This window comes from Lissotriton vulgaris, chromosome 5 (assembly GCF_964263255.1).
Source record: "Lissotriton vulgaris chromosome 5, aLisVul1.2, whole genome shotgun sequence".
Taxonomy (NCBI): domain Eukaryota; kingdom Metazoa; phylum Chordata; class Amphibia; order Caudata; family Salamandridae; genus Lissotriton; species Lissotriton vulgaris.
The window spans coordinates 889,432,665-889,446,793 of record NC_141693.1 but is presented as its reverse complement, the minus strand read 5'-3'; positions in this window follow the sequence as shown (position 1 = coordinate 889,446,793).

The window sequence follows — 14,129 nt, the reverse complement described above, 5'->3', positions numbered from 1 at the left end:
TCGTGTAAAAAGCCAATGTGGGTAAAAATCCTACTGCTGTTGCACAGGTCTAAGTAAATAGTCATAACACAGGTAGCTATTGTTCATGCCACTTGTCTTTTTTACACAAGGATACATGTTTTCGCTAACATATAGCACTGAATGCTAGAGTAGTATTTTGTGTAATATTTGCTTACTTTTTCTGCAGCTGTGCATAATTACACAACAGACAATTAGGCACGTTTTGCACATCTTACTAAAAAGGCAGAATGGATGGGAACCTCAACAATGGTTCCTGAGTGAATCTAGTCATACCTCCAAAGCCTCTGCCAATTAGATAAAGATTGCTCATTGACATAGCAGTCTCAAAGAACACTGCACTCTTCATAAAGTTCAGAGTGAACTTTATAATCAGGGGAAATGATAACTCATCTTCAGAGGCCCTTAGCGAGTAATTCTTGAAGGCTTAAGGGAACAAGTTGTTGCAGTGATCCATGGGTGCACAGGTGCACTGTAACCACAAGGAAGCTCGTAATACAGAAAGTATGGGCGGAAAAAGCAATTGACTGCTTTGGTCCTTCTGTGACTGCCCAACATCTTCTGGTGACAGTGGTTGAATTTCCCAATTACTGGAAGTCATAGCAGTCCCAAACACATCAGCAGAGGTGGTCATTCAGACCCAGAATAACATTTTCCCTTTTTTGACATCCAGTTAATTGTTAAGTTTGCCAAATGACAACCTCTCAAAAGCAAGTACTTCAAGGACTTTGCGGAATAACTTGGGTTTCATCAGTGCAAACCCCATTGTGGAATGATTCAAGGGCATTCTATAAAAGATTGTGCTAGTCGCCAAGGTTACCAAATCTCCTGCACCTGGCGTTTTATGCCTGACCCTGAGAGACTATCTGGACATCCCACAGGGTACTGCTGGAAATCCACTGGTTGAACTGTTATTTGCTTGGAAGCTCCATACCCAGATTCTTAACAAATCATGAGGTGTGAATATGTGACCATCACAAGAAGATGAAGGACTATGTAGAATGGAGTTGAGGCGCAAACTGTTTGAGATTTTTCAAGTGCTGATGCAATCCAATAACTCACGCAAAAATGACTGCGCTTTTAATCCTCACCCATATCTCCTAATAAACAGGAAGTGGTCCATGCTAACAATGTGCAGGGACAGATCTATTCTTACACGCAAATCCTCTTTCAGATGCTGAAAGATGGTCCTTGTGAATCAAAGCCAATTGCAGGGCTATCAATGGTGAGTTTCCAAAAGGAGCCTCCCCATCTGACTATTTTAAGTCTGATCTCAACTATCCATAATCTCTTCTTTTTTCTCGCCATATTCCTTCCTCTCCAGGTTTAGATCCTGCACCTGTTCATTTCTTCCACACTATCGGACCTTTGGAGAGACTCATGACAGTGATGAACTAAAACTGTGAATTTATATTTAGCTGGGGAGGTAAGGTAGTATCACTTTGCCTCAGAGTTGTTTCCTAGATACATATGGTACATTTCTGCTGCATGTGTCTGCATATGCAGGAGTCTGCATATTCATGAACAAAAACTGAAGTCTTGAGGTGGCAATGCCCAAAGGCAGACGCACACTTCTTGACACTCCTTTAGGCAGTACCCAGGATGAGTCTTAGGGCTATCCATAGTAATATTTAATATCACATTTCTATAAAGTGTCACTCGACCGTGATGGTGGCAGGGCTCTGTACAGTAAAACAAATCGAGTCGCATAGCAACCCCTTCCATAGAATCCCTGGTTGGATCATTGCCATCAAATGCACATAAACCAATCGTTGTTAACGATTTAGAAACAATCTTTGTAGACATCAAGTAAGCATAACATTGATACAATAATATGCTAAGAGCTGCCTGAAGGAAATAGAAGCTAAGAAGAGATAGAAAGGCAAGAAGGTTGCTAGTAAGGGTAAGATAAAAATAGTGAAAGTGAGTCTTCTGGAAAAGAGACAGGGGTTCGACGGAAGAATCACAATGTGGAGACTTAAAGGGAAGCATAGGGGAAAGGTATAGCCAGAGTAGAATAACTAAAGAAAGGGATGTTAAAGTACAGCACAGTGGAGAAAGATGCCAACCTATGAAAAAAGTAGGGATACATCAGTGATAGGAGTAGAAGAAAGGAGAAAGAAGAACAGAGGTGGAGAGATATTCAGAGCAAAGGAAGATACTATTGAGAATGTAGTTTAATACATTATCTTAGACAATTTAGTTGTTTCGAGTAGGGGAGGTTCATTGATTGGGGACAGTGGAGTGCTTGGTTTTCTCTGTGTGCGGGCTACAAGAGGCTATTACTACTAGCGGCCCCATCACCAGAAGAGGCGCCACCATTCCTTCTACCCGCCTGCTGCCCGCATAATGCTTAAAAGAGAGACAGTCCTGCTGCAGCGCTGGAAAGTGAAGTGCTTGTTTTTTCTGTGCGGGGGCTACAAGAGACTACTACTACCTGTGGCTCCTGCGCCAGGAGAGGTGCCACTGTTTCGTCTCCCCGCTTGCATAGCGCTTAAAAGCGTGATAGTCCTACCTTGGTGCAGGACGCAATTGGACCACGCCCATGCAAAGCTATGGCCAAGGGCGAGCCCGTCTGAGGCTGTGCTGGGCCTATTCTCTAGGTTGGTGAAACCGGGCACGTATGGTAAGAATCATTGTTAAACACGTTATTGTGGTCCCCTTCCATCTATTAAGGAGACAATTGGGTTAACATCATTGGAAAACGTAAACTGCCTCAAGAAACAGCAGGCAACTGTGCCAAAATTTTGAAATCCGGTAATGTTATAAATAATTATCTTACAGAAGCTATGTGTTGGTTCAATGAGGAAATCACCAAAGCCAGATTGTGGACCACTAAAAGCGCATTACAGAATGCTATCGGTGAGGTTATCATTAAGCCCAATAATTTGGTTAGTGAACCTCAACTAGAGCTGAATAATGCAATTATCCCTGGAAAAACATCGAGTATCACCCCAAAGCCATCTGTGTCAACTGAGCGTCATGAGATAACTGAACTTTCATCTAGTAACAAGGTAATCTCTCCACCTTCTTAAAAATGTAGACAGCCGGCGATAGATGTGGCTACTGAGTCCAAAAAACCTATGAAAGTTACAACAGTGGATGCAGTTCCTGGCTCTAGGGTAAGAGGCACCCTGGGTGAGGGCCCGATAAGTGAGCATGATCTCCCTTCCCTAAAAATATGAAACTATTACGACATAGGGTACACAGCAAACTTGACAATATTGAACAAAAACCTTTGGCAGAAATTGCTGGTGGGACATACAAGGAAACAAGGCCAGGGTGATACCACTGTGGTACATTTCCGCTGCCCACTCATTGTTAAACATCTTCTCTCTGACCGCTACTTATTTATTTATTTATTTATTTTGAAAGTTTTATATAGCGCGAACAAGATCTTCGCAGATATCAGAGCGCTTTACAGAGGAGGGGAGCATGTATACGCAGATACATCAATCATGTTAAAAGTACATTGAAGTGATAACATAAACAATCAAGTAAATCAATTTCAAAGTCAAAATAAAAATACAAAGGGTTCGAACAAGTAGTACAGATGAGTATCGAGTCTTTGTAGTTTTTCCCCAGTAGTGGTTCAAGTGTATTTAGCCATGAGGATCGCTTTTACTTCTTTCTTGAAAAGTATGGTAGAGGTGATGAGCCTGGTTTCAGGGGGGAGCGAGTTCCAAATCCTGGGAGCCATTCCTGAGAAGGAGCGTTTATAGGTTTTTTCCTTGCGGAATCTTTTAGGCTTTAGCAAAAGATTGTTTGTACCTCTAGTGTTTCTGGAGCCTCCAGAAATCGTCAGCTTCTGAGCGAGGTATCTAGGTGAGCTCAGGTGGACAGCCTTGTGCGTCAAACAAGCGATTTTCAGGTGTATTCTGGCTTCAAACGGCAGCCAGTTCAGGGATTTAAAGTCAGGGGAAATGTGTAAGTGTTTTTTTGATCCAGTGATAAGTCTAGCTGCAGCGTTTAAAGAGGCTCTTATGGGTGCCGTAGTGGCTAGGGGGAGACCGCAGAGGGCGGTGCTGCCGTATTCTATTCGAGGTATGACTAGTGATTGTACCGCAGTTTGGAAGTCTTTGGTTTGAAGGAAAGGTTTAAGTTTCCTAAGGGTGTTTATTTGGTAGTTCGCTCCCTTAGTTGCTTTGTTGATGTGTTCCTGCATGCTGAGATTGGTGTCAAGTGTTATGCCCAAAGATTTCGCTGAGTCCACGATGGTGGGTTGGACATTGAGTGCCGTTAGGTCTTTAAGCCACATTTGTGCGGTAGTGCTCTTCGCGGGAGGGGAGATCAGAAGGAACTCTGTTTTAAGGGCATTGAGTTTGAGATGATTAGCGGCCAACCACGATTGGGTGCTTCTGATCGTTGAGTTCAAGAGCGTGATGTCTTTGGGTGATTGTAGTTTGAGATAAAGTTGGGTGTCGTCAGCATACATGTGGAAGTGTACATTGGATTCTTGCAGCAAGGTGGTGAGAGGTTCCATAACTAGGTTGAACAAAGTTGGGGATAGGGAGGATCCTTGTGGTACGCCTAGCGATACAGGTCTTGGCGCGGACATCAAGTTGTTGCTCTTGAATTTCTGCGACCTGTTATGCAGAAAGGACGTGAACCATTTGAGCACAGTTCCAGATAGGCCCATTCTTGTGTTTAATAGTTCGAGTAAGTTCTCATGTTTGACGGTGTCAAATGCAGAGGAGAGATCAAGGAGGATGAGGAGGCAGGTATCGTTATGATCTAGGATTTGGAGGGCGTCGCCGATTATGTGAGTCATAGCAGTTTCAGTACTGTGATTTGCTCGGAAGCCTGATTGATGAGAGTTGAGGAGATCAAACTGAGTAATGTGTTTAGTCAATTGTATTTGTGCGCATTTTTCCAGCAGTTTGGCAAGAGTCGGAATGTTGGTAATGGGACGGTAGTTGTTTAGGTCAGAGGGGTCGGCTGTAGGTTTCTTTAGCAAAGGTGTGACTTGACCAACTTTGAGGGAGTCGGGAATGATCCCTTGTTGAAGTGAGCTGTTAATGATTTTGGTCCAGAGTGGAAGGAGCGACGGGGTTAGGACTTTGACAGCGTTAGCAGGAAGGGGGTCTGTGAGGTGATTGGATGGTTTCAGAGTGCTGAGCAGTTTGCCAATTTCTTCTTCCGTGTAGGTGACAAAGGTTGACCAGGTGGCATTGTTTTTTGGTTTAGTGGGTGCTATGCGGTGGGGTTTGGGATAGAGGCTTGCGTCCATGAGGAGATCATTCTTTATGTTGTCAGTTTTTTGGTTAAAGAAAGAGGCGAAGTCTTCGCAGGAGGGAGCTTCGCACATAGTGTTGAGAGGTTGGGGTTGTTCTTTGGATTGTGTTCGGATAAGCTCAAACAGCTTTCTCGGACGATTTTTGGCTTGGTCGAGCTGACGGCTGAAGAAGTCTGATTTTGATCGTTTTATTTTCCTGAAGTAGGCGTTTCTCTTTTTCTTCAGGTTTTTTAGGTTCAGTGTGGATGGAGCTGATCTCCAGGTGCGCTCAGCCATTCGCATGGCGCGTCTATCGTCATTGAGACTCCCGTCGTACCAGGGATTGGAGATTTTTGTGGTGGCTTTTTTTAGCTGCAATGGTGCGACTTCATTAATTATTGAGGTCATAGTGTTAAGATAGTGATCAGTCAAGGATTGGACATCCTTAACGCCAGCAGGAGGAAGTAGTAAGTTGCAGCTGTTGGGGGGCAGAGAGTTTGAGTTTAGTTTTTTCATGTCTCTTTTCCAGACTTTGGGCCTGGCGGTTTGAGTGGGGTTAAATTTAACTTTTTCATTGATGAAGAACGTGATAATATGATGGTCCGACCAGTCACAGGGTTGGATAGATTCGAGTTGGATAGAGGCCTCTTTGGAGATGATAAGGTCGAGGATAGAGCCTTTCTCGTGTGTTGGACTGTTGCAAATTTGAGTAAGGTCAAGGGCGTTAAGGAAATTCTTCAGACCTTTTACCACCGCATCATTATGATCGTTCCAGTGGAGGTTGAAGTCACCAAGGTATATTTGTGTGAGTTGTCACCCGGAGTTGGTTGAGATCATGTCCCTGATTTGTTGGGAGAAGGTAAGGTTGTCACCGGGTGGGTGGTAAACGCCGTGAAGAGTGCAGATCGGTTTGCCCTCACTGATAATATCGAGGCAGATGTATTCACAGGACGTTGGGGAGGGTAGGGAAGGGGAAGTTACTTTCAAGACAGAGAGGTTGCTCCTGTATATACATGCGATTCCGCCACCTTTTTTATTGCCGATGTCAACTCTCCCCAAGCTTTGATTCTCCTCGATCTGTCCGCTGCGTTTGACACGGTCGACCATAACATTCTTTTGGACCGTGTCAGCGCAGCGGGCATACGAGGCCCTGCCCTCTCCTGGATCACGTCCTTTTTGACAGGACGTTCTCAAGCTGTTCACCTCCCCGGCTTTTCTGCTCCCCCCCTCCCGGTGCCCTGTGGGGTCCCCCAAGGTTCCTCCCTTTCTCCCCTTCTTTTCAATCTTTACATCCATCCACTTATCTCTTCCCTTCTTGAGCTGGGGGTCTCTGTGTATAACTACGCAGATGACCTCCAGCTCGTCTTTGATCTTTCTTCTCCTTCTCACTCCCTATCTTTCTTCCACTCCACCATGGTCTTTATTTCTGGGTGGATGGGCGCCAACCACCTCAAGCTCAATCCAGATAAGACTGAGCTTGTCCTGACTGGCGGCTCATCCAGCCCTTGGTCCCCTGTCTTCTGGCCCCCCATCCTTGGCCCCCCTCCCACTCCTGTTTCCTCCGTCAAAACACTGGGCATCAAGGTCAGTCAGGACCTGTCCATGCACGGCCAGGTCAGTGCCGTGGTGTCCTCCTGTTTCCTCTCCCTCCGGATGATCCAGAAAATCTCCAGCTTCTTTTCTCTTGACTCCCTCAAAATCATTATTTCCGCCCTTATCACCTCCCGCCTTGATTATGGCAATAGCCTGTTCGCAGGCATTCCTGCCTACGAAACCCGCCGCCTTCAAGCTATCCAGAATCAGGCTGCCCGTCTCATCTTTCACTTGCCCAAAACCCATCACATCACTCCCGTCCTCAAATCCCTCCACTGGTTACCCATCCTGCAGAGATCTTTGTTCAAACTAGGGTGCCTTGTCTATCGGTCCCTTGATCACTCTGCACCGGCTTTCATCAATTCTCTGATTTCCCTTCACACCCCTGCCCGCACTCTCCGTTCATCTTCTTCTGCCCTCCTCACTGTTCCCCGTTTCCACAAATCTCGCACTGGTGGAACCCGATTCTCTGTTCTTGCACCCCGGTTCTGGAACTCTCTTCCTCTTTCTATGCATTCGATCCCTATTTTTTCACACTTCCGTAAAGCGCTCAAAACTTTCTTGTTTGCCCTGGCCTACCCCCGCTAAACCTCCTGGCCCTGTCTGTTCTGTTCTTTAGAGCTCTCAGCGCCAGGAAGCCGTTTGGCCATCGTGCGCTCTACAAATAATTTCATTCATTCATTCATTCATTGCCAGACCTGTCAAGTCTAGTGATGTGGTAGTTGGGGGGAACCAGAATGTCCATTATAGGTGTAGAAGATTCTGTTAGCCATGTTTCAGTCATGATGATTAAGTCAAGATCCAATTTTAGGATGAGATCGGCGATAGCGGCGGAGTGTCTAGCGGCTGATCTGCAGTTGAGGAGAGTGCATTTGAGACGGGGTGTGTCGAGGGTGGAAGGGTGTTCTAGAGCGAGGGGGACTTTACTGAGGTTACTATGGATAGCGATTCTGTTGTTCAGTGTGGGGGGTCTAAGGGGATTGGAGTGAATCGTAGGAATGGCAGTGAGAGTGTCGGGTGTGTTGCTATGGGGAGCTGAGTCATAGGAGCGGAGGAGGGTGATTGTGTCTAGGTCCGAGAGAGGGTTGCAGGAGCGATGGGGGCGGTTTTCACGATTGTGAACAGGGATTGAGGTCCAGTGCGGTGGGAGTCGAGTGCGAGAGTTCGCCGCCCGGGTGGAGGACCAGTTGGGAGGGGAGGTGATGGTGGAGGCGCGTGAGTGGTGTCTGGGGTGTGTGCTGAGTATTTGTTTGATGATGTGCATGTCTTGTTTGATCTGGTGTAGGGTGTTGGGTGAGGGGTGACTGGAGTGTGATAAACAGAGTAGTTGTTGTTTGATGATGTACATGTCTTCTTTGAGCTGGAGGAGGGAGGCCGTAATGTGGTCCACTGTGGGAAATGTGTTGGAGGTGGGGATGGGAGGGTCGGGCGAGCATGACAGTGCTGATATTGGGTAGAAAATTATAGCTGTTCCACTGTGCTTCTTTTACAAACCAAATACAGGAGTCACTCCCAAACATGAAAGCTGTCTAAGCTATTATATAATAAATCAAGTCTGGGAAGATATATGAAGAAGGTCAACTAGATTTGCGCCTCTCAGCAGTTGTGATGAGTTAGATTGACAATAAGGGCTTCCCGTAAGTGCAAAAGACCCCCTGTACGTTTGAAAACTAACCTACTAGAGCAAGTGGCCAGAATAAAAAGCCCACATTCTCTCTGGCAGGGCAAGAAATTAAAAATTATTACCTGGAATGTAGTTGAAGTTAATAAGAAGATAGTGAATCCCAAATGACACAAGTAATCACATTTAATGTACCTGCAAGAGACTTGGCATAAGGGGTTGTTCTATATTGAAGACTATTCTTCTATTCTAACACCAGCTATTCCCTCACCTACTGGAAGAGCAAACGGGGAGCTAGCGGTACTGATATCTGCTTCAATTCCACTCATTTTGATAAAAGCATCCACTAACTGGCCCTATTACCAGATATTTTATTTACTACCAAAGAATAATTTGGGAATCGGATTGATTAATCAATACAACAATAGATATAATTCTTCAAGAAGCATGGTGGTTTCTCACTTACAGATTGAGATAGTTTTATTTCTTGGCAGCAATAGGGTACCCTACATCTGTATCCGGGTGGTGGATTTTAATATTGCATAATGTTGAGTAATCAATGATGAATTGTGTGGTTATACGGGTGACTTTGGTAATAGCGACCCCATTTTTCACATGATGTATATGGGAAATGCTTAATTAACTTATTTACAAGTTCAACGTAGATTGAATGGTTCTGAACAAGGGAACAGATAGTGTTGTGCTGCAGACTTTTTTTGGGGGGCACTCTTCAATTTTCGACCACACCTTAATTTCTAAGCACAGTTTGGTAATGGTCGATTCATTCAGGGTTGTGCCTACTTCTTTTAGTGTAGTTCTAAGAACAAGGGTACCCCATAAATTGAACCTGGGGTGAACAAATGTATATAAACAGACAATGGTTCGACAGCTGACCAACAGGATCCCATCAAAAAAGTGAAAGCGTTTAGTAAATTCACGCTAAGGAGCTAAATACATAGGGAATTTATACAATATTCATTTATTTGTAATTTAAGTTCTTCGTAGAAAAAGTTTCAGGTGCTCACATAAGTGACAGTGTGCAGGGAGTGACATAAGTGACCAAAGTGAAACAAGACATCACAAAACAACAAGGTAAATCCACATAAATATATACAATAAAACAGGGGAATTTTCTTGTATGAGTCGACGACGTTTCGATCTGTATGAATCTAGATCATCATCAGGACAGAAAGGAGCCTCCTGAAATCAGAGTTTATTCCTGACTTGTAATCATATTACGTACGGGACTTCATGAATATTTACATTAACTGTCGGAATTTTAGCACAAATCAATTGAAGACTGCCCTGTTTTTTCACTGTGTTCGCCAGTGCTGCCCCCGTCAAGGGTAGTTTAGTTCCCTGAGGACTATGGCTCCGCGACAGCGTTAGACTTTAACTTGAACAAGCAAGTTACAACTGAGAAATCGATCTGCTCCTTTCCGTCCTGATGATGATCTAGATTCATATAGATCGAAACGTCGTCAACTCATACAAGAAAATTCCCCTGTTTTATTGTATATATTTATGGGGATTTACCTTGTAGTTTTGTGATGTCTTGTTTCACTTTGGTCACTTATTTCACGCCCTGTCACTTATGTGAGCACCTGAAACTTTTTCTACGAAGAACTTAAATTACAAATAAATGAATATTGTATAAATTCCCTATGTATTTATCTCCTTAGCGTGAATTTACTAAATGCTTTCACTTTTTTGATGGGATCCTGTTTGACAGCTGTCGAACCATTGTCTGTTTATATACATATACTTCTTTTAGTGATCACCAGCCAATACTCCTGGTCCTTAATATTAGGACCCAACATAAGGATGGGGCACAGCCGGCGAAGTACATCGAAACAGCAGGCCACAATGGTATTAGCTTAGGATGGACAGGCATTAACGCAACTGCCCTGCTAGAAGAGATTATCAAGGCTAATAAAGACAATTTTCTTGTCTACACAGAATGGGATTCTTGCCTGCGCAAAATAATTGCAGCCTTCCTTAAGCTCACAGTGGCAATTGCAGCAAGACTAAAAAATTAGAGCTAAAGATGGCCTTTATCACGATTCGCTTCCTGTCTTCTCGTGTCCACCACCAGGGGGCTGAACTGTGGAACTCCCTGTTCCTGAATTAGCACTGCCTGCAGTGCTACCTTGACTTCTGAAGCTTTGATAATTCCCTGTTCCTGAACCAGCACTGTCTGCAGTACTGCCTTGACTCCTGAGCCTTAGCTCATTTATTGTTCCTGCCCTAGCACTGCCTTCTATGCTACTTTGTTTTCCTGATTCCTTAACCTGCATTATTCTAGTATACCCTTGTAGCCTCCCCTCCTGTTCATCCCTTTCCAGTCCCTCCCTTTCTTCCCAATTCCTTGATTCCAGTTCCTAGGTTGCTGTCTTTCTATTCTGCTGTTTTGCTACTGCTGCCTTGTATGTTTGTTACCTGCTTCCTGCCAAGTGTGCCCTGTGATTTCCTACCTTTCCTTTTAAGCACTCCTCCTCCTTGCTAGCTCCTTGTCTGTTGTGCTTGTGTTTAGTTCTACCCTCTTGCTGTTACTGCCTTGTGTGTTCCTGTTTGATCACCAGGATTAGTGGGCACAGCTGACTACCTAGGTGGTGTTTCTTGTTCACTGAGTATTATCTTCGAGTTACATTTATAACATCGCCATTTGTATAAGCTCCACAGACCCTGCCTTTGCATGCATATCCTACATGTGGGTATTTGCAGTCAGTATCTACAACAGCAATTGTGGGTGAGAAACTTACTGAGCTTCAGTCTTCCTGTGTGGAGCTCCTGAGTGCTTTACCCCACACTCCCCTTTATTGTTACTGTTGTTTCATATATATGTCTTGCACATTCATCCTGGGTGTAGTTATTGTGAATGCTGCCTTGTGAGTGCCCTTCCTTTCTGAGTCTTACCCATCGTGTTCACTTGTACAGGCTTCCCCTTTGGATCCCTTTTTCTCCTCTGACTCCCTGTATGATTCTGGGCAGCGCTGTACTCCTCTTCCTGTGTAAGTTTTCTACCCAGTTCCCAGTTCTTGCCCAAGTCCCTGACTGTGTTCCCCACATAGTCCCGGCCAGTCCCTGATAGCCTTTTACATAGGCCGGGTTGGTTTGATCATCAATTTATGTAAGCAAACCAGAATCTTAGAAGAGCCTTAAAGCCTATCCCAAGGAATAGGGAGGAAGTGAAAAATAATCACTTACTATAGAAACAGGCACTAGATCAAAGGAAAGCCCAATTGTGTAAAGAGTCATGGGAAGCTTTAGAGCAGGCAGCTAAACTTAAGGATGGAGTCCTGTTTTGTAAGACCATAAACCAACCATTCCTCAGGAATATAATTGCCCCCACAACCAAGACTTAAGTTCAACCAGCAGATTGGCTAGCCCACTAAGGTGTGATCTTCATCTCAGACAACAGAGTTGTGGTATCCTCTCAAGTTATCATTGTGGTTGCCCCACCCCCCCTTTTAACTCCATTCTCCCTTGGTGAAGTAAACTCTCCTCTAGAAAAGTGTGCTTATGGGAAGGCCCCAGGCCCAGATTGGGTCCTTGTAGATGCATATAAATCTCAACCTGCACTTAGGGGGCCCATCTTAACACAAGTATGCACAGCAGCGGCAAAAGGTTACATGCCAGTAACGTGGGGTGAAAGTACCACAGTCCTGATTTTTTAAAAAGGGAAAACGGGGACACAAAGTGTTACAGACCAATCTCCCTCCTTGGCACATCTGTTAAGCTGTTGGGTAGGATTTTATTACAAAGACTAGAGCAGTGGCTAATCATGTGCTTACTGACTTACAATTTGATTTTTGGAGTGAAATTGGCACTTTAGAGCAGTGTTTAAACTTAAACTTGCTCCTGAGCAAATATACAGTAGCTAAAAAGGGTCACCTATTTTTGTGTTTTGCTGATTTAAGCAGAGCTTTTGACTTAATTAACCATGCTAAGTTGGGAAAGACCCTGACAAATATGGGTGCCCTTCCAGATGTTATCTCATTATCACAGTTATACAATCATTTGAATGCTCATGTACGTAATGGCGCAAATGGTGAGCATACTTCAGGTTTTAGAGTCACAAGAGGTATTTGACAAGGGTGCGTTCTCGCATCCTTTTTATTTTCGTTATACATAAAAGGGGTGGACGAATACCTACAAAAGGGGGTGGACGAATACCTACAAAAGGTACCTGCAGATCCTCAAAAAGTTGGTAACCACCCAATCCCCATATTACTGTATCGAGATGACGCAGTATTACTACCATGGACCGCAAACAACCTACAGCTTTCAATTGACGGTTTTACAACATATATGGAAGGTAAAGATATGAAGGGGAGGTGCGCGGCGCACGGCACACCTGAATGCACAGATTTGTGCTCCACATGACGTTGAGACGAGGGCGCAATGGAAGTGGAGGTGCGCGCACGGTTTGGGGGTGAGGAGCGACGGCAGATGCCGGAGGAGGAAGGGAACGGGGTGGGGAGGGAACGGGAAAGAGGGGGGAGGAAGACGGGAGGAGGAGGGCGGGCCCAGGGGACGGGAATGAGGGGATGATTTGTACGACATCCTGGTGATAACGCCGCAGTTTGATGTTTTTGTTTTCTTGCAAGAACTTTGATTGCAATTCAGTTGCACATATAATGCTTGTCTTCTCACGCAGCCCTGGTACGCATTGACTCTTATATGCTGTGGGCATGACTGGGCGCCCAAGACCCATCTGTATGTTATACTTGTATACCTGCTATAATGCCTTTTTCGATATGCCCGCTGTCAGTGCACTGTCAGCTGGGCACAATTGTTGACTTGCCTCGATCATAATGCTGTGCCTAATGTAATGTTAAACTATATAAATGCCAATAAACAGATTTGACCAAAAAAAAATGGAAGATAAAGATATGAAACTAAATTTAATAAAAACCTATGTTATGGCTTGTGGTAAAGGTAAAGCGATGAAGGGAACCCATTTTGTTAATGGTCAGGCACCAGTGGAAACAGATAGTTTTTCCTATTTGGTTCTTCAAATTTTCCAATTCTGGTTCATGGAGTTCCCATCTAAAATTTGGAAAGCTGAAATATATTAGAACTTGAGAAGAAATGTTTAGATCTGCAATCAAAATTGGAAATAAACTTACAAGGGAGATGTTGCAACTCTACAAAAGTAAATCTATTAACAGTGTTATTTATCGAGCTGCCCTGTGGAGTATGCCAAACTGCAAGCCATTACAAACGCTGGAGAATGACTTTCGACGTAGACTTTTGGCAGTAGCAGATCCACTTCATCTTACTTTGTTCACAGTGGATTGGCAACCCCTTATATTGAAGACACCAATTACACCTGTGTGCTTTTGACCTGGCATAGCATCTGGACCATGGTTGGAACTAAATTTACTAAAGAAATAATCAAAGGTTGTCTGGCCCTTGAATGCAGAGACAAAATTCCTTGGCTCACTCATGTGAAAAGTTTTAACAGTATTTTGTATTATAGTAAAAAAAAAACGAACTATGCTTCTCATGAATCAGAGAGATGTTATATTTAAATTCAGTGAGCGTGCTAAAAGTACAGTGCAGAAATAACCTGGAGGGGAACTATGTAAATATATTCCAAGATATTTATCATTTGTAACCAATACACAATAAAGGTTTTACCTCACACGGCTTCGGTTAGGAACGCTACATTTTGTA